This window comes from Carassius auratus, chromosome 38 (assembly GCF_003368295.1).
Source record: "Carassius auratus strain Wakin chromosome 38, ASM336829v1, whole genome shotgun sequence".
Taxonomy (NCBI): Eukaryota; Metazoa; Chordata; class Actinopteri; order Cypriniformes; family Cyprinidae; genus Carassius; species Carassius auratus.
The window spans coordinates 10,053,128-10,071,624 of record NC_039280.1 but is presented as its reverse complement, the minus strand read 5'-3'; the positions used below and the strand labels follow the sequence as shown (position 1 = coordinate 10,071,624).

General features: G+C 36.5%; 1 protein-coding gene across 6 annotated transcripts in view; it reads left to right on the top strand.

Moving 5' to 3' along the window:
• sertad2b (SERTA domain containing 2b) overlaps positions 1-18,497 on the top strand; it is a 33,164-nt gene that overhangs the window by 2,297 nt on the left and 12,370 nt on the right. For 2 of the 6 annotated variants that reach the window (XM_026223971.1, XM_026223970.1), the window contains exon 1: positions 16,793-17,219. The exons of 2 other annotated variants lie outside the window; for them this stretch is intronic. The gene's annotated coding sequence lies outside the window, so the exon portion shown is untranslated. Of the gene's footprint in view, positions 1-16,792; positions 17,220-17,255; positions 17,590-18,497 lie in introns of those variants that run through there. 2 more of the 6 variants (XM_026223975.1, XM_026223974.1) reach the window with 1 other exon arrangement.

The following is an 18,497-nucleotide window of genomic DNA, read 5'->3' as shown; positions in this document are numbered from 1 at the left end:
AAGAACTTTATAACCTGCGGCCTCCATTTTCATGTATTGCTGTTTTGTGCTATAATATGTTATTAACTGTTAAAGTCACCACAGTTTGATCAGGATTAGTTTGTTTTCCTGCGGTTGGTCAAGGTATTTTTCATGTGTATTTTGTGTTGATTTGAAAGATGCTTCTGATTGGCAAAAAAAAAAAAAAAAACCCTTCATTAAACACTTGTAAACTAATGTATGTTGAGATTTGCATCAGATAATCAGCTTTATATGTATGGTTTTGTGATGTGGTAAGCTTGGTATGGATCTGAGAGCAAAAGACTAAAGAAGCACACCAAGCAAAAATAACAAGCTAGCTTCAACAAATGTATGGTCTCATGTTTGATCTTGTTACCACTATTGCTTAAGTTTGGGGTACGCGTAGGTATGTCATTTTCAAATGCGATGGGGAATTATTTAGCACCATTCACATATTTAATTTCCAAACTTGCGTAAATCGTACAAAAACCAATGTAATAATTCATTGCCAGATTCATGTTCATCTGTTTCAGACAAAACTTAATGTGGTTTTAGCACCACATACTGGACATTTCACTTTGAAAGTGTCGCAAAATGTGCAAGAACCAGTCATTCATTTAGAAGAAAATGCGCCAGGGTTGAGAAATGTGGTTGATCCTCTCATCCTCAAAGTCAGCCTGCTGATGATACAAGTGGCTCTGTTCAAGTTTATTTCACCAATTTTCTTTGAATAAGTCAAGAAAGATCGAGTCATTTATACTTGTTTAGGCTTTTAGCTGTTTGAAAGAATATGCAAATAGTGACACATACAAGTAGCACTTGAGAACTACAGCTCTTAATTGTAATACCATTCTAACTTGTGCTGATATTGAGTCAGTGTTCTCGAGTATTTACTCTCAAATGATCTGCAGTAGCAGTGGCAGCGAAGGCCCCAGCAGGTCGGGGAGCTTTGTAGAGATCGGGTGTCTCTGGAACAGCAGCAATGCCAGAGTTAGCCAGCTGTCTCTCTGACACACGCACACATATCGAGAGAGAGGCCTCTCTCCTGCAGCCAGTTGTACTGCAGCATTAATATTTCATACATCCACCTTTAAAGAAGAAGGAGGCATGAGAGAACGAGCCGGTGAGGGGCCTCAGAAAAGCATAGCATCTGCACATACCATGACAATGCATGAAGCTTAACATGCTCTCCAGTCCTAATGCATCCTCCACTTTATATATGTTCAAAATTCACTGTTCTGTCTTTGTGGATTTGATATGACACAAAGTATATTCCTATAGCCTGACATGGAAATATTGACTATTTCTGTTTATTTATTTATTTTTTTACATTTTTTTAGACAATAGATATGTTGCAAATGGTTTTTCGAGTTTTTTTGAGGTAGTTTATGTACATTGTTGCTTGTTGATTACTTGCGGTCAGTTAATATTTAACCTTTTTATAGTTGTATTGATCTAGGCACTTGACACTTGATTTTGAACTTCAGTCTTATTTATATTAAGCTAGCTAAAATATTTTAAACTGTGGATGTGAGCATTTTTATTTTACATTGTACCTCCCCTTACAAATTTACCATATTCAGTTGTTTAACTATGGCATTTGTGATAATTAATGGATCCCGATTACCTAAACTCTGAAAGCAAATGCCAAAAATACAACAAACTGCCTCATTCCCATGCCTGATTATTGAATATGAATATAACCATGTTTTCACAGCAAATGGCACTTTTTCTGTCGTCTTTAGGGTTTAGAATGTTGACATGTTTCTGATTTCTTTCATAGTGTTTTAAAGTATACAATTCTTAAAGTATAAAGTTCAATTCAGTGCTTCACATTAGTAATCTGCTTTGTGTTATTCAGGCATACATATTTTGGTTGAATTAGCCACCACATTAGTGGTTCTCACATAAAACACTGATTGCATCAGATATTATTCAATTCCGTAAAATCACTTGCAAAAAATGTAGGAAAACCCCTGATAAAGACTCTCAGTCTCTCTTGCCCTGTTTCTTTATCTATTTATCTGGCATATTTTCAATGCAGCCTATCTTCCCTCCTCTAGCATTAGAAACATTTGTGCTGTGTGCACAAGTTGTGCATCAGAATAATTTTCCCTCTCTTCTTGTATAAAATATTCTTTGTTGTCATGATATGTTTGAATATCGTGGGTGGAAAATGGCAAATCAATAAACATTTCTGAATACATTAATACATTGTCTGTGGGCACCTCTTTAAGTTAGATAGATACTAGGAGTTAGTGTGTGAATGGTTTCATACAGTATGTTTGTACATTTGTCAGTCCTTTGCAGTAAATGTGTGTTATCATTATAGTCTCATTTAAAATGTAACTCTGAAATTTGTTTACATCACATTTTCTTTTAAAGTCTAACTGAACTCAAAATTGACCATATGTACTTTGTTTGCCTAAATTGAGCATTTTGTGGTGAACAATTCATCCATGCAAGTCAATCCACACAAAATGTTTTTTTGGCTTTGTAATCTTTAATCAAAATCTGAAAATGCCCCTCCCCTCTGCATTGGAGGACCTTCCTTGATGACGTAGGTTTGGGTGTCTGCTTAGCGTTCGTAACCACGCCCCTCCAACCGACAGTAGACAGGCTGCCTGTGTGTTTGCTAGCATTGACAGCGCGTGAATGGAGAGATGGCGAGGAGGTGCATTTTTGGTTGAGGCATTCACAAAAGACTTCTGTCCCATTGGACAGAACACTAAATGGGGTTTGTGAGATATCTGTCATTAAACACCTACTTTTCTAGATCCAATCAGGTGCTAGTTGGAAAATAAAGCCACACCCACTAATTTTCCTCATTTAGTATTCTGTTTCTCTCTGAAAAATACGTCACAACCTTGGAGAAAAGTCGTTTGCAACTTCCGGTTCACGCGGACTTTAAGGAAAAATAAATATAGATGTAATCAGTAGTATTTAATAATTGAATAATGTTGTGTGTGGTATGTTTTCCCCCTGAGGGTTGCTTTGATACACTCCTGTGTGTATTGCAGAAAACAGGGGAATTCTGATGACTAAGCACTGAAGCACACATCTTCTGCTGGACATACAAGATCTCTCTGTCCTGCAGTGAACATGTCTTAAAGGGACAGTTCACTCTGAAATAAACATTCTGTCATCATTTACGTAACTTCATGGCATTCTTTATTTTTTCTTTGAACACTAAAATTTTAAATCTGCTGGTTGAATTGTCTGTATAGTCAGTAGTTAAAAAAAATGAATTAAAGCAGTCCATTAAATGAGTCCATATGAATTGTGTGCCATATTCTAAATCTTCTAAATTCACATAGTTTTGGGTGATAAATTCATTTTGATTTGTGAAAAAAAAAATCAAGAACTGGATTACCTGAATTATAAAAAAAGAAATTAATTATTGCTATATCTCTCATGAACCGTAATTAATGTGCCAGTGAATAATGACTCAATTACTATAATGTTCAAATGTTTGGGGTCAGTAAGTTTTGTTTATATATATATATAGTATATTATATTAATGTATATTATAATTATTATAGGATGCATTAAATTTATAAATTAATTTATAATGTTAAAAATGTTAAATATATATTCTTTTGTATTAAATTGTATTTCACAATATTACTGATCTTGCAGTATGTTCAATCAAATAAATGCAGACTTGGCGAGTATAACTTTCTCCAAAAACATAATTTCTTCTATATATAAAATATAGTGCATGGTTTTTCTTTGGTGCTTTTTTTGAAAGATGCTTGAAAGTTCCGGCACTTATTGCAATTATACATAGCCAATACATTCTTATCCATAAATGTGAGTAAATTCTGACAGAGTTTTCATTTAAATACAATTGAAGGGCACAGTGTCATCCAGGATGAATTTAATTTCTGGTTTTGCCTTGCCAGAGATTACTTATTTGAAACCATTCTTACAGTATTGTTTATTGATCTGTTATGTTTGGTTCATTTCATTATGCAAGATAGCCAACACGGACATTAGTCCTGCATCCTGCCCGATCTCTTTGTGTGTCAGAGACATGGCCTTGTTGTTGCTTTTCAAATAGTCTCTTCCCTAGTCTGATTGTGCTGTGAATTGTCGGTATTATTGAATAATAGATGAGGAGAATCCGTGGGTGTGTCTGTCTCTGGGATCTTATCAGACACTGAGTACAGTAAGAAAGATCAAACCTCAACCTCTCACACAACAGTTTACCGACCTCAGCTTATTATTTTCTCCCACCAACACCAGATATTTCTTGATGTGCAACTCTAGTTTCAATTTATACCATGATTTCACAAGGTGTCATTACTTGACATGCTTGGTACCTTATCAGAGTACTTAAATAATAAACCTCTTGTCATCCACAGGAGTGCCTATGCTCGTGAGTGTGTTTACACCAGTGGGGTAATTATCAGCTGATTAACTGCTGTGGGCTCATTGCACAGTGTGCTGCATGTGTTAACATCTGAGCCCCATGTTGCAGTCAAAGATGCAGAACCGGTGCTGGTTTGGTGCCCTGTGTCATAAATGTATGCCAAACCCGCACAACAGAGGCTTTAGTGAGGCTCTGAGCTGCAGGAATAAAGGGTGCATTCTCACATGCCTGGCCCTCTCGTCCAGCCTCCTCATTATGTCTGTGGAGTGGAGCAAAGTCGACTCGACTCTTATTATAAAACTGTCTATTATTACACCACTTTGAGCCAATTTCTCTTCTCCTGCCGCCAGTAGCTGTAAAATAACTATCTTGTACAAAAAGGCGTCTTAGTTAACATAGAAACAACGGAGCTGGTGTGTTGAAGCAAGTTCACTCTTTTAAGCGTTGGTCTTTCGAAACGTTTCGATGGCCTGACAGCCTATTTTTTTGTGTGTGTGTGTGTAAATGTATTGAAAGTTTTTTGAACAGCACTGATACTAATACTTTTTAATAAAAATACAAATAGAGTCAAAAGTTATAGACTAAGGATCTTCAACAGGTAGTCTTTAAAACTGTCTGTAAAACTGCTTTGGAACAATTTAATTTAATTTAATTTAATTTAATTTTTTAAAGTAAAAATAATACAAAAGTCAAAAGTGAATTTTAATTAAAGAAAAATCTAATTAAATTGATTTCTTTTTTATTTTCATGACAAGTTAAAATTAAGTTCAACAAAAAGTTTCATTACACCCACACAAAAAACTTTTTATACATTAAATACATTTAAATTGTGATGTTTAAGTATATGTAAGCATCATAAGTATAAATACATTGATGTGGCATTTTTTTTATAAGTAAGTTTAACATGCAGTGTGTAACGTTGGGTCCCAAACCTTGAAAATGGTTGAAGACTTCTGATAAAGGTGAAGGTTATTGAGATCCCTTAGACAGAAACATATTTTCATAATTTTGTTATTCTCTTGTGTTCACTGTTGAGGCGTGTGAACCATAGAAGCACCTACAGAAGCTCTAATAGCACAGCAGCTGTCTCAGAGAGAGGCACGCCATTCAGACGCCTTCACCGTTTCATCAAACAGATGCTCGATATCTAATCCGACTCCTTCACCTAGCATGTCACGGTCAAAATCATGGCTGAGTGTGTGAATGGGCTGTGGGCACTGTGTGCCATATGAGATTCACGCCCTCCTGCTCGTGGTGATTGGGTGGGTTGTCAGTGTTGTGACCTGGTGTTTGACAGGCACTGCTCCTCCCTATTGTCACCTGGCTGTTGGGAAACTTAAAGCACTGTTAGGAGACACCTATTGTATTTCTTTTTAATCCTCCTCATTATGGTGTCCAGCATAAAGTTTGGAAGAGATAGAAAGCAGCTTGCTTCAGTTTATCAGGCAGACACCACCACCCTCTATATGTCAGTCTTTGTCTTTTTACAAACCTGTATTGAGGATCAAAAGTCAACGATTACATTGATCATCTGGGATTTAATGACTAATTTAAACCTGGAAATTAACCAAAGATTGTATTGCATGGATTAGGGGTGTGCAATATGTATATAATATCCAATACATGCGAACTGATCGTTATTGTGTTTTCAATCACTATGCTCAAAACAAAAGAAAAATACACCCAAAATTCAAGATACTAGGACATAAAATTACCCTGTATACGTTTTTGATCATAAACAATATCACAGTCTTTGTGATTATAAATATAATATTGATGGACAACAGTTTAATAAACATTACGTTTGTATTAATTAACTTACATTTTAGACACTATGGAGTCATTATTGTCTGTTTTCACTCTGTTTCTCATTTGAAAACAGAACTTTTGAATCTTTTTTGAACACATTGGGTGAGTCCGTGATTCATTTTACCATTCATAAAGATAGCTGCTTTGTCCAAAATAAAATAAAAAATCAATACTATACAGTAGGATAAAAACAGAGTATATGTCAAACATGATAGTATTTGAAAATTGAAGGCAAAGAGTACCTGGATGACCCAATACTTCCACAGGATTCTGAATAGTGCATTGGATGGTGTCTTAATTATCTCATCTGACAGTATTTATGAATGGCAGTAATGGGACACAACTGACACTGCTAGGTCACATGACAGTAACAGCATGGGGATGTAGTATGTCTGAATTTCATCTGCATTCATATTTTATAGAACATACTTTTAATCGGTCACAAAATAATTTCAAATACAAATGTACTGCATACTGTGATCATTATGTGCCATTTGAACAACTTATTTGAATGAATGACTCAATGACTCATTACAGCTGTGACTTGGTGCCACCTACTGGCATATTATTTATATTACGTTTTCCTTTCTTTTTTTGAATCATTAGATATTTCAACAATGGAATGTAATTTTTTTGTCAATATCAAAAACCCTGCTATGGATACGCAATATATTGGTATCAGTCAATATCATTTTTTTTTATACATTTATTATACTAATATTGGCCCAATATTGGCCCCTTGCTTATTTGTGTCTAGCTTCCCTCTCTCTGTATTTTGTGACTAGCAATATGTCTGCCTTAGACTGGGCAAGAAGCATTTAACATGCTTTCAATTATCCGACCCAATGTTATATTTACCATGCCAGTTAAAATAATGTCTCGTCTCACTGCTCCCAATGTTTACATTTAGCCTGGGTCTATACGCATTTGCTGAATATATGTGACTTTTGCTGCCATTGTTGGGACATAGTCTGTGTAAAGTTTATACTCTTTTACCCTCAAAAATGGCAACAAATTTATGTTGACAAATTAGACTTGTGACAATTTGTTTAGTAAGTTCCTCAGCAAGTAAAACACAACAACAGAAATGACAAGTTTGTGTGGAGCTTTAGTTGGGTTTGTTTCAACAGAACACGAGTTGTCTACTGTTCATACTACTGTTCTGGCAAGACTCCTAATCACTCTTAGTGCAGAATATATATTTTGCCAAGTGAATGTGGACAAAGGACTTGGTGTTTGTGTGTGAGGATGGTGGGAGGGGTGAGGGTATGAGGACAGAAGTGTGTGTGTGTGTGTGTGTGTATGAGAGAGAGTGAGCCGGAGCACAGCGAACGGTTCGTAATGTGGTAGTGGTGCTGGAGAGGATGGGAGGAGATGGAAAGGGCTGAAGGGGAGGGATGTGCTTTTGTTTTGTTCTCTGTTGCTGAGCAATGGGGACTAAAGCATTGGGAACAGCTGTGATAGCTAAAGCTTTTCTCTTTCACTCTGCCGGAGAAGCCCTGAGGCACATACACAGATACAGCAGCCTAATATATGTGTGTGTGTGTGTGTGTGTGTGTGTGTGTGTGACCCAGGAGAGGGAAAAAGAGAGGGAAAAGGAGGCTGATATTAACTGAAGGAGGCATTAGTGTTCTTACGAAGGTCAGGTAATCACTTTGTAAGTGAGTGAAATTAGTACAAAGAAAAAGTGACTTCTGAAGCAAATTAGTTCAGATGGCTTTGTGTTGAAGAGGATCCTGGGAAATGTAGTCACACAAAAATGGAATAAGGTGTAGAGAGTTACAGGCATGGATATACCGTGGATAGTGACAGGAAAGAACTGTATTTATTTTATTTTATTTATTTTGGAAAGAGCATACATAATTCATACAATAATTTATCAAGGATGCACAAAACTGATTGAAAGTGACATTTACATTTACTGCTATTATAAATTAATGTTCTTTTGGAGTGTCTGTTCATCAAAGAATGCTTAAAAATCTGTTTTCAACACTGACAATAATAAGAAAAATAGATTCATTAGCACCAAATCAGCATATTAACCTATAATGGATGCTGAGAATTCTACTTTGCCATCACAGAAATAAATGAAAGTTCAGAATATATTAAAATAGAAAAATATTGTACAATTTTAGTAAAATTACACAATAGTATTAGTATTTGTTAATAATTTATATAAAATATTAATTATTTTATATTTTATAAATATTAATATTTATTCAAATGTGCGTTTTTCAAGCTGTTTAAATTCGTTTTTACAGTCTTTTTACAGTTAAGGATCTCGCCATTAGACACTGGTGTTATTTTAAAAGAACATTCCTACAAACTACTGTTTTAATATCAAATTTCTCAATTTTAGTTGCCAATAGCCTCGTGGGCAGCAAGCACACCGACATACAGCATGCACTGTTGTGCTTCAGGCGACCCGAGTTTGGGTCCCAGCTCTTTGCCAATCCCATCCCCCCTCTCTCACAATAATGGCAAAAACAGCAAAAAAAAGAAAAAGAAAAAAAGAAAGAAAATTAAAATTACAAACATTCAACTGTTGATTAATTGACAGATTAATTGCATTTGAGACCAGTTTTACTTTGTGCATAACTTAAATCTTTCAGGTGTATCTTTGTCTTAAATGTTATAAAACCATGGCAGTATTTTTGATTTTGCATGAAGAATTATCCTGTCAACTTACTTCACAGACTTCACTGAACGACTACATGTTCAACAAAGGGAGGGCTATAGATTAGGAGCTCAGTAGTTCTGACTAAAATGTTCAGCACGAGAATCATAGAGACCGTAATGTTTGTGTTGCAGAGTTGTGTGTCTGGACCTTAGTTATTGGAGCAGCAAACTCTCTCCATAGGGGTCTTCCTCCATCCATTGTAAACAGACAACTCATACGCACCCACCGCAAAGATCACGCCACTGTGCTCCTCGAACAACCACACTGACCAGGCTGAACAATGTACCCATAAATGGCCTGGCTCAAGGGAGTCTGGACTGCAGATATGTAATTATTGTCTCATTTTTCTGTTTTACAGGACATAAATTGGGTCATCAAACTCTGAATTTGGCTAATATTGATACTGAGAACATCAAATTGTGATCAGTGATTGTTGGTGAAGCTCTTATCCCAAGTGACATCTCATTAGTGGCATTGGTCCAGGGTTGTCCAATCATTTCATTACCCACAATCCCAAGCACTCTGGTGCCTTTCATTTTTCGGTGTTTGATGTTCTTAGTGACATCTGTGGCTTCATTCTCTTCAACAGGCCATTTCAGAGGGAGCATACACGGCAACAAATGCTGAAGTGTTTTCAGCAAGTAAACAGAAACTAAAATAACTGAAGCAGTGGACCACAGAATACCAAAATTAAACAGGGGGGAAAAAAAGAAGAACATAGAAATTGGGATTTAAGACATTCTTTAGGAGCTCCACAAAGAGACATGTTGAATACGGAGGTGCTGGCATGCAGAAGCCCTAAATACCAAAATGATTGCTTTTTGCTATGAGTTGTTTTTCATTAAGACATTCAATCGTCTTCATTTGAAACCTGCTGTTTTTCGCTTCTTCTTCTTCTTCTTCTTCTTCTTCTTCTTCTTCTTCTTCTTCTTCTTCTTCTTCTACTTCTTCTACTTCTTCTTCTTCTTCTTCTACTTCTTCTATTATGTCTGTTAGTTTGAAGCCATGTTGGTGAAAACATGTTTTTTTATGACTCAGACCATCTTCAGCTGTGACTAATATTAATAAATTCATGCCGCCTGTACCATGGATCAAACAACTGTACCCTATCAAACAACTGCCTGATGTGAGAAAGACAAATATCCAATGTTTAGAGAAAACAGTTTCAAAGTTTGCAGACAGTGCAATGTACGATGCTGGAATGTTTATTGAATTAGTCAGCCGGAGAAAAAAAGGCAAATCATGAAAGGAGAATGTTTGCCGTCAAGTGTGACCGCTGTAGAAACGTACCTGTTTTCTGCAATTACCGTCTCTCTCAACTTGGGTTTGGTACTGTTACATTAGTCGTGAGTCTATGAATAGCACAATAGGAATGCAATCATTCATTGGGCATTAAGTGCACAGACACACACCAGAAAGACTTGCTTAGTTTTCGTGCTCGCCCATGTAATTATGTTTTCATTCAAACACATTATTTACAGACATTATGGCAAATTACTCACAAGCACACGTGATAAAGTTTTGATGGAGCCAGTGTACACACTCACAGACACACTCAGAGAAAGTGCCAGTGACAAATATGTGAGTGTACAACAACATGGAAAAAAATAGAAATGCACTTGTTAAGTGGACTAAGAAAAGTTTAAAATCAATGATATGAAATATTTAATGTGGTGTGGATATTTCAAGTATTTTCCTTACACCTTGAATACTGTACATGTGAGAATAATCTTAATCTTTATTGTCAATAACACTCTTAAATATATAGTTGTTTTTTACAAATACAATGAATAACTACATGATGTTTTACAACTTTGGCTTGGCATTAAAAAGGTCAAATTATTTTAGATTTTAGGAGACCTATTGACTCTAACAAGGGTCTTCTACTGATATCTTTCCTGTTTTATGTTTTACACAATAATTTTGTTTAGATATAATAATAAAAGATTCTGCTTAATTTGGTTTCCTTTTAAAAAAAGTTTTTTTTGGGTCCCACTTTATATTAAGTGGCCTTACTATGTACTTACATTTAAACGGATCGTTTGGTACAGTGTTATTGTGTACTTGTGCGTTTTTTACATTGTACTTGTATTTTTAAAAATACCTGTGTGTAATTACATCTATAATTACTTAATCTCTGTTATTACATTTATAATTACACTATTGATCCATTCCTTACACTTTAACCAACCCATAACAATAAACCTGTCCCATATCCCACCTCATTATGCCTCCCAAAAAATGTGTCAAAATGATTTTTTATTTATCCAAATGAAACTGATAGTCAGTCAAGTCATTGCATGAGTTAAAGAATTTCAAATAAATTAATAGATGCAGATAAAACAAAGTGTGTCGTGTCATTGACCCTTTTCCTTCATATTCATGCTGAATTATTATCTCTTTATCCTCCCACAGAAAATTTCCTTTTAGTCATGGCACCAACCTTTAATGAAATATCTTCCTTTTCCTGCCGGATTTTACTGAATATGTTCTGTGCCAAAACATCATGCCATTAATGTAGGACCTTTCCGCTCATTCTGGGTCTTTGTGTCCACTCAAAAATTTGGCTCCCAATAAACACATCTTGAGCGTTTTGAAGTTCTCCAGCCCCAGCCAGGAGAGTCACAGAATGAAAGAGAAAAACAGCATGATGTATGGTGTCCTGTCATATATGGAGTCCACTTCCAAAACCACAACCATCACTGCATTGGTTTTGCTCCAACCCGGGTGTGTAAGTGTATTTATGTGAGCGTATGTTCATGTGAGACGTGCAAACCTACTAATGTCTGGAGGAGGGTTGGAAAACGCTGTGTTATATCAATATTGTTCTGCATAATCACCATGGAAATGGGATAAAACACAAGTGTGTACACAAAGTTCAGCGTTCTTTCCATTTTTTTTTTCTTAAAGCACAGCACGCCTCATGGCATGGCCTGCTGTTCTTTGCTTAATACACAGCACCTTAGGGAGAGCAGTGATGGATGACTTACAATAACCCTTTTTCATTTATCTTCTGTTTCCTTGCTATTGAGATGATGATTGTTATCCAGCGATCGCATTTTCTGTTTATTTTAAAATAACTGTTATCACAGCGTTGCTAGTAGGCTTTCTTGTAAATTCCTGCGCTTGCTCGTGTTAAGATGATCCCTATAATTAAATATGCGAGTTCTTTGTGTTTCTGCGCTTTATCTTGTCCCCTCTTCTTTACCTACCCACTTCCTGCAAGGCAAGAGTGCTATGCACACACATTCTCATATCTCTCCGTTTTCCCTCCAGGTTTCTCTTTCTGAAATGTTGCATGACTCAGGGTGTGTAGCATTGCTCTGCACATGTATGCAGTAAGAGGAGTTGGGTCGTGAGGGTCTGATTCTGATGTGGAGGCGGTACAAGAGGGAAATGCGATAGACTTGGCCATAGGGAAAGTGGGCAGCTGGATTCGCATAGGGGAGATTCATGTCATGCTTGTCTGACAGCCTGGCACGTGGTGCACCTCAGACATGGGCCAACCACAATGAATAATAAATAAATGAAGAAAAAAGGGAATCAGATTTCAGACCGGTTTTGACTTCTGACCTTCCATGGCCACTACTGGCTGGGCAATATAGTCAAGACAATATATTTTCACAGACTTTGTTGCCAAATGTTTCAAAATAAAATATAGCATTTTTGAATAGCTGAAACAAAAAAGCTTGATTGATATTTTATTTATAATCAATATACCACTGAATGGTAATAAACAGTAATCTTTACTTGGATATATTTAAGAATATATATATATATATATATATTAATGTATGAGCAATGTCACACAGAGAACTTTTGACTTTCTTTATTCTGAGTCATGCCAAATAATTGAATCTGTTTTAAACGGAGTCAGTGAAACAGACAGTTTAGATGAACTCTTACTTTTTTTTCTGTTTCACATAGAGCAATGGATAGTACTTTTTTCAATCCCAGTGCTATTGAAACGTGTTTTAACATGCTCATACTCATGAGTCATGAGACAAGAAAAGATATGCGAAACTTATGTAATTGCACAGAAACTTTAATTTTTTTTTTTAAATAAATACTTTTGTTTAGCAAGGTTGCATGATCCAAAGTAACAGTGAAGTCATGTTACAAAAGGTTTCGGTTTTAAATAAATGCTGTACTTTTGAACTTCCTATTCATCAAAGAATTCAGAAAAATGTTAAGCAGCACAACTGTTTTCAACTGATAATAATACAAAATGTTTCTTCAGGTAATCAGCATATTAGAATGATTTCTGAAGGATCATGTGACGCTGAAAACTAGAGTAATGACTGCTGAAAATTCAGCAAAACAAATCCATCCCAGAAAATACATTTACATATGTCATGTTTGAAGAAAACCTTTTTGTTTTGTATTTGTTTGTAACTTTATTTGTCTTTAACATGTGAACAAAACACATTTGAATAAAAATAAATAATTTAGAATAAAGCCTAAATGTAGGCTGCTGTAAGGAAAATGTAACACACACACACACACACACACACACACACACACACATATATAAATACTTTTTAATATGATGTATCATTTTTTCCATATGGGATTCTTTCAGGCCACTGATTTAAACAGGTATTTATCAATGGCCGCAATCAGATATGAGGTTAAGATGAGGGAGCACCCCTTGCTGAAGTGTGTCTGCGTGATAATGAGCCAAATTAGACAATGAGGGGAGACAGACGTGCCAAGGGTACTCAACGGAGTGTAGAGGAGGAGTGGAGTGGACTGTGGTGTGGAGGGGTGGGTTTAGCAGGAGTTTAGTTAGTGCCGTTTCTGCTGGCACCAGAACCCTGTGTCTCTGTGTCACTGGGACCCTGAAGAGGCTTGTAATGAACAGCACTGCAATCAAGCAGCTCTTTTATTTGCATGACTGTGTGTAATAGAGTGATTTCACACCACTTTTGGTGATATCAACACCAAATATCTGTCATCAAATCATGAGAAGAGGGCTTCATGTTGTACCTCAGACATGCATGACCTGTTGTTTTGAAGCTTTTCAATTAAAGGGACAGTTCACCCAAAAATTAAAATTCTGGCAGTACTTACTCACTTAACATCCTCATGATGTTCCAAACCATTCTTCTGTGGAACCATAAAGAAGATATTTTAAAGGGATTTTTGTCCAGTTTGTTTTGAACCCCATTGACCTTCATTATATGGACAAAACCATTCTTCAAAATATTCTTTTTTGTTCCACAGAAATTCATAAAGGTAAGAATGACATGAAGCTGAGTAAATTATGACAGTTTTTTTTTGTCCTTTGATAATGATCTATCTATCTGTCTGTCTGTCTGAGTACACTCTTAAAAATAAATGTTTTATGTACTTCTGAAACCCCCTTTTGGAATCTTTATTTTTAGGACTGTATATAATGAAAACTTTATAAGAGTTTTGTTTGTTTGTTTGTTTCTCAACTTAAACAAAAAATGAAAATCCTGTCTAAACTCTCAATTAAGTTGTTCAAAAGAAAACAAAAGATTTTTGATAACCTTTTAGTTGCTGGTAGCCATTGACTTTTTCTATACTATGTAAGTCAATGGCTACCAGCAACTGTTACACACATTCTTCAGAATATGTTCTATTGTGTTCAAAAGAAGAAAGAAATTCATACAGGTTTGGAACAACATGAGGTTGAGTAAATGATGATTACATTTAAATTTTTGAGTTAACTATCCCTTTAAATACAAAAGAGTTGCACATCATAGTAGGATTATCTCAGGAAATAAAGCAGTTGCTCATTATTGGGTAATGACTCATATGTTTTTTGAATGGATGCCCACACTGTTCATGCCATGTTCAACGCTCTTGCTGAAGAGGCAATTGTTGGGATGTTCTCACAACAAATGATCATACACTGTCACAACGTATGAGGCAGGCTTCGTAAAGAAAGGCAGGAGAGATCCGGAGGGAGAGAGAAAGGGAGGGGAGAGAGAGAGAGACACAGGGAGATGGGGGTAGAGAGATAGAAATGGGACGGGCTGCGCTTCCTTGCTTGTAGTGTGGGGGAACAAAGGGGATGTTGTAGATGCCGCCCAGCGGCCAGCACTACTCCGTCCTACCTCGACTGCTAACTGAGCCATTTCCTGTTTTTGACCTGAAATCTTTATTTAGAACCACCCTTCTGCTCAGCTCTCTCCTCCTCATTTATAACTACGCGGAGATAGACACAGGAACATGGATTCACACCACTGCTTTTTGTCTCACATTCACTCCAGTGCTGTTTTAATGTGGGAAATTTCAGAGCCATAGCTCTCGAGAAGTGTGAGACGTGTATGTGGCTTCAGATGTTTAATAAAGTTAGTATGTTTTGTGCAGTTCACTGTTGTTTTTTGTTTGTGCAATATGTAAGACTTTCTCTAACATTTGAGCAGGCAACATCCTAAACCTAAGCACGCTGCTGACTTAAAATAGGTGAGCGTTGTGCCTGCCATAATGCCTTGTTGCCAAATACACTGGCAATGGTACATGAACGGTGTACACTTGTATGGAAATGTGCCCTGTGTTATTGCAGTGGTGGCAATAAATCACACTGCATTGCTGAAGTGTGCAAACTGTGTTAGTTGGTTCCCTTGGAGAGAGAGTAAAGTTTATTTATGTGTTTTGAATTGTGTATTTACTTTGGAAATAATGCTTAATTGCCACATAAATACAGGGAATCAAGTCTAAAAATAAGGGCAGACGGTGAAGCATTTTATTCCGGGATGATGCATTGCTTAAAAGAAGCGTGCAACTTTTATGATCTCATATGTCATCTTGTGTCCAGTTTAAAATGATGTGTATTTATATCTGGCAGAACAATCATTAAGATAATTTTAAAGGATGAATTTTTGCATCAGATATGCTTGATGCTGGCAACAAATTTGTGAACTGTTTATTATAAATTTAAATCATATTGTTTGATTTAACTGTCTTATGTTTAACTGTTATTATACAGCTGGAGTATTAATTTACAGGGTTACAGTATAAAGCAGGTTATGAGTAATGCAGTGCTTGTCCTTGCCATGTGGTGGCAGTTCTATAGCTTGAGGCCTCTATAGGATCATCAGTAAGGTCATACAGTATGCAGCTGTTGGGAACTATAAGTCGAGCATGCATATTGCTCTCTAATATGCTCACTCTTCTTAAACAAACCCTTTTTCATTATATGCACTCAAATATCTTTTTCTAGCCTTTGTATGACAGTACACTTTGGTATCACATGGATTAATTCTGATTTGTTGTATGCATTAAAAAGATTTTTGATAATCTTTTAACGATAAAAAATTCAATATTCAGTGGTGTCCAACATTTTGTATACAACCTTTTTAAATCATGAGCCCCATCCATTACAAAAACCTTAAAAAAAAAAAAAAAAAAAAAAAAAAAAGTAAAATAATATCATGATTTGACGCTTTTTACAGCATGGCAGTGAATAATCACAATGTTAACACAAACTGTCATGTTGACTGCATTCCTCATGCTCAGCCTTCAACCCTTTTACTTAACTAAAAATGATCAAACAAATATTTCCCTTCTCTTGCTAGCCTGTACTGACCGACAGCTTAAATTAGGATAAAAATGCAACCTTATCACGCATACTTCTGTAGTTTTTATTTTATTTTTAAATTTAGGCTATTTTATGCTTATTCTAAGAAAACATATAAAAGTACACAAATCTGCGATTTAAATGGTCACACATTTGAGTAAAAAAATCTAAACCCCTTAGAATACAATAAAATAAAACTGTTTAATATGAAATTTAGTTTGACCTGTTGAAGTTGTCACTTCACATTTTCTGCAGACTAAGCAGAGCTTCAGGCGATATTAGTTTCAGATGAAACAAGACATGTCGACTACAAAAACTTTTGTTAGTCCCATTTCTATATGTTATAGTAAAGATAGAATAGGATCATGTCTCGAGACCTATTAAGCTGCCTACTTCATCACAGACGCGTTCGGCGTCAGTTCAGCTCGCGCAAGTGTCTCGCGACGCGCCCGTGACGCTGTCTAGGAAGGCAGCGAGATAGTATTTGAGTCAAAGCCCGAGAGTTAGTGGGTGGACGCGTGGAGGCTGTGCTTGCGTGTGTAGGGGGTTGGACTTTTCCGAGGCCAGGCTCTGTGTAGTCGAGTTAAAGTCTCTCTCGACGTCATTCGCATTGGAAGGCGTATGTGTCGGTCATAGTGACGGACTCCGGGTTCGCGGATAGTCTCCTGTCCTTTTCTCTCTCCACAAACTCACTGCCGACCTTTCTCATCAGCTTGCGAGAGTTTTATCGGGGCCGACTGTCACCAATAAAACAAAGATCCATCCCGATGCTTCAGTTTATTCCTCCACTTGAAGTAGACGAGGTAAGCGCGGAGCTTATTCATAAATAACTGAGATCATGTAAGTGGCGTGGAAACGCCGCGGCGTCACTGATGTTGCACATAGCAGAGGCAACAGTCATACGTGTATTCGTGCATTGTTGTCTGGCGGTCGCTGCGATCTTAGGAAAGTTCACATTCATGTCGCAACCCAAGGCAGACCCGCTCTGTAGACGAACCGAGTCGCCAGTTGAGTCAAATTGAACATCTAGATATTTCTAAATCTTTTTATGGTTGCGCTCTATATATCTATACTGATATTAAAGACATCGATCCGATTGACTGACTGAAGAGCTCGGCTCTGAGACAGAGATCCAGACAGACACTTGACAATAAAATCGGATGTTTTTTATAGGTAAGAGCATGATGTTGGGCTTTACTGTATCTGTAAACAATTTTAACTAATTAAAATAGAAAAGGTACATTTTTGTTTAGTGATTTTTAACTAAAATCAAAGTGACAGCATGTTTATTACACTTTGCAACCACTTTCAATTTAACTGTTGATGACATTGAAACTCTGAAATGATTGTAGTATGTTAAATGAATGAACAGGGATGAATTAAACATGGTTTTGATTAGATGGTAAATAGGCATTGAATGGCTTTGACACAGTAGATTGATTTATTTTTGGCTTCTGATTACGATAAATAAATTTAGGCCTATTTGGTCGTCATGGAACAAATGCACATACTGGAAAACGGCAGTGGGGGGATTGTGAGGGACAGTGTCTTTATGTCTCGGTGGTGTGTGAGCAATACCTTTCTTCGCTGTTTCATGAAAATTCACTTTAAAACACACTGTAGAAACAGCTGAGTTAAACTTTTTTAAAGTTTAATTTAATAAGAAAAAGCTTAAGTCACAACCTGCAGCAGTAAGTTTATAACTGTGTAGTTAAGATACTATGTTGTTTTCATCACTTAAACTGTCAATTCATTATCTTTACTGTAAAGAAGTCAGTGAATTCTGTGGCGACTCACAGCAGAGGTTATTTTGCAGTTGCTATCCTTGTCAGACACACTGGCATTCAAAGTCCGAATAGCTCACATGCACACACACACTCAGTAAATTCAGAGGATCAAGGTCCAGTTGGATTTTCTAGTGATTGCACGGTTCACATTAAGCAAAGTAGATCACAACCCCTGTTTTTGTCAGTCTGAGCATTGTGTGTTGCTGTCTTATTTCCTTTAAACGAAAAGACTGACTCTGTGACATTTACATGTTGCACTCTCCGTGTCATCTTTAAATGTGCACTTCCTTCCTG